The sequence below is a fragment of the Bidens hawaiensis genome, unplaced genomic scaffold, assembly GCF_021521415.1.
Source record: "Bidens hawaiensis isolate Kalapana, Puna unplaced genomic scaffold, B.hawaiensis_p1.1 tig00002631_1, whole genome shotgun sequence".
In the NCBI taxonomy this organism is placed as follows: Eukaryota; Viridiplantae; Streptophyta; class Magnoliopsida; order Asterales; family Asteraceae; genus Bidens; species Bidens hawaiensis.
Window position 1 is genome coordinate 2,668,871 of NW_027491143.1, and position 3,379 is coordinate 2,672,249.

At 36.3% G+C, this 3,379-nt stretch overlaps 1 pseudogene; it reads left to right on the forward strand.

Annotated features, from left to right (window-relative positions):
* The first annotated feature begins 702 nt into the window (after positions 1-702).
* On the forward strand, positions 703-2,558 carry LOC143620759 (nematode resistance protein-like HSPRO2 pseudogene; annotated as a pseudogene).
* Positions 2,559-3,379: the final 821 nt, after the last annotated feature.

The window sequence follows — 3,379 nt, forward strand, 5'->3', positions numbered from 1 at the left end:
GACCCGACCCGACCCGTTCCAACCACCAAGGTTAGGTATTTTATCCGTTTATGGATAAGCTTTTACTTTTCTTCTTCTATCTTCCATATCTACCTGTCACAACTCATTATTAATTTTCCAAACAAAACTACTATTTTTTTTATTACAAACTGATTATTAATGTATTTTGGTTTCTTTATATTATTACTAGTATAATAATAAAATTAGGGACAAAAACACGTATCGAAAATACCGATACCAGATTTAAACTGGGTACCAAACTATGTAATGGAATGGTATCGTTATTTTGGTACGGTTCTGCTTTAATACCACTTTGTTTTTGTTTTTTTTAACCTTCATGGATCATATCAAATTCATTTATAACCAAATAAATCAATAAACCACAAACTATATCAAATTGACACGTAATCAAGAAACCATAATATCAAAACAAAAAATAAAAGACTCCAAAATCATTTCAATTTCTATAAAAAAACAAGAATAAGAGATGCGGATGCTAGTACCTAATACTTCCACAAAAAAAGCTCTACATTTTAATCGGTACCAAATACCAAAGTAACAAACTTGAAAATCGAATTTATAAGAAGTGGATACAAGTATACCATATCGACATATCGGTTCGGTACCAGTACAATAGTAACGCCACCATACAGGTGGTATTCAGAAAAAAAATATATATTTATATAGAAAAAGTATTAAACTATTTTAAAAATATATTAAATAAACATTTCAACCCCAACAATATTTAATTTAAAACGTTGCGGCGACTTTCAAATTCCTTGTTCCTCTATTATTCTACACGGTTTCTTTCCATCTGTTGATCACCAATAAAACAACTCACCTTATAAATACTTAGGGTATAACATCCACAACTTCATACCAAACAACAATTCACTTTATTTCTTTAACAAAACTTATACTATATTCGTTACAAACAAAAATGGTTGATTTAAATTGTAAAGCCAAGAGAGTACCCTCAGATAATAACATGCCAACAAGATCACCTAGACCTTCTTCTTCTTCATCATCATCAACCAAACCATCGGTTCGTGTTTTCGACGTGTCACCCGCGTCTGATACCGCGTGTGACGCGTACGAGCAGTACTTGCGGCTACCCGAGTTAACCGAGCTATGGAAAAAGGAGGAATTTCACGGATGGCAAAACGAAAGCGTGTTAAAACCCGCGTTTCACGCGTTAGAATTTACATTTCGGTTTGTGTCGATCGTGTTATCGGACCCACGACCGTACGCAAATCGACGCGAGTGGGTACGGAGGCTCGAGTCATTGACCGCGAGTCAACTCAAGGTTATTTCGTTGTTTTGCAAAAACGACACGTGTAATGTACCAACTGGTAACGTTGGCGTGGGCAAAGGGGTTTTGACGCGCGAGGGAAGCGCGGCGGAGGTGTGGAAGGTTAATAATTATGAGAACGCGACGGTTTTTGTTACCCAGGTTAGCGAGGAAAGCCTGTTGCCTCGCCTTGCCACGTGGAGGAAATCCGAAGACGTGGCGAGTAAAATTCATTACTCGATCGAGTACAACATGTTGCGGTGTCCGTACACTTTAGGGTTAGGCGAGCCGAATTTAAGCGGTAAGCCTAGCCTAAATTATGACGCGGTTTGCAAGCCGAGCTTCATTTATTAACCAAGACGCCACCAGATCATGCAAATGTTGATAACCATGAGAACCGCACGTTGTTCAGTTCACATCAAATACTTGAGTCATGGATCCACGTGGCAAAAGAGCTTATGAAAAGAATTGATTTAAAAATTGATTCAAGCAGTTTTGAAAATGCGTCAGCTGATTGTTACTTATTAGAGAAGATATGGAAACTGATGACGGATATCGAAGATCTTCATTTACTAATGGATCCTGACGATTTTCTTCTGTTGAAGAATCAGTTGGATGTGAAGGCTACTTGTGAATCGGAAGCGTTTTGCTTCCGATCCAAAAACATGTTCGAGATGACCAAACTCTCGAAAAACTTGCGACACAAGGTACCGTCCATTCTCGACGTGGTAGTCGATCCAATGGGCGGACCTGTTGTCCAAGAGGCAGCGATAAAGCTATACCGAAAAAAACACAATGCCGCAAAGATACATTTGTTACAAGGCTTACAAGCGGTTGAAGCCGCGGTGAAAAAGTTTTTTTACTCGTATAAACAGGTGTTGGTTGTGATGATGGGGAGTGTGGAGGCGAAAGGTAATTTAGGCTTTACGAGTGTGGATTCGAGCGATTCGTTGGCTCGGATCTTTCTCGAACCGACGTATTTTCCGAGTTTGGATGGAGCTAAGACGTTTTTGGGAGATTATTGGAGCCATGAAGGAAGAGGGAGGTAGATAAGTTGACTCAGTGAGTCAGTGGTGACTCGGTTGTGTTTAACAAGCAGGATTAGGGTTGTGGAAATTGTCAAATTGGAGAATTGGAAGTCAAAGTAGTAGTTTGACTAAGACTATGGGATTAGGGTCAATGGCCAATATTTTTTTGGGTATACAAAGATTAATCATGTGATATTTCAATTCAAGATTTATTATATAAATTTATTTAGTTGATTTTATTTGTACTTTATAAATTTTTTTAAAGGCTTTATACATAACGAAGCTAACAAATGCTAGAGAATCAAGACCATATCTAATTTGTTATCCATGGAAACGAATATGTCTAAACAGAATCAAACAAGAAATCATTGATCCTATGTACTCCCTTGGAAAAACAACCTTGTTACGAGCTATTCAAATGATCAACCAAACTGACATAATGATATCACGAACGCCAAGTGTAATGGGGTGGTAAATTGAGCGACAAAAATAAGCCCCCCACCCCTCTCCCCAATAAATTTTTTTTCGACCTGTACATAGCCTAAAGATAAGTAAATTATAAAAATTACAATATCCACAACCGGCTTATTTCTTTCACAAGACAAGAATTCAACATTTGTTTGATGCTTTCCCTCAATTTTCTTCCAACATTAAAAACTTTGGTGTGAAGAGAGTGAATATAGTCATAACCTAACAACTTGTCTTGATCTTATCACCTCTTTATAATTAATTCAGAAAAGCATTTCTCTACTGCCATAGTGTTACTTGTGCATATAATAAGTCTAAGCCAAATACTTTCATTATATACACAAAAATTATTACAATTACAAACAACAATATTTATATAACTGATAAGGTATCGCAATACATCACATTAGTTTAATTATTATTGATAGAAAAAGTCTGATACATAGTGAAAGTAGATGATTTATTTCTGACATGACTATATAGTATAACACACGTAACAAAATCATGTGTAAGTTTCATTTAAATGACTCCCTTAACTAATAGTTTAAAAAAAAAACTAAGAAAAAGAAGATATGCATAAAGTGTTTGGCAA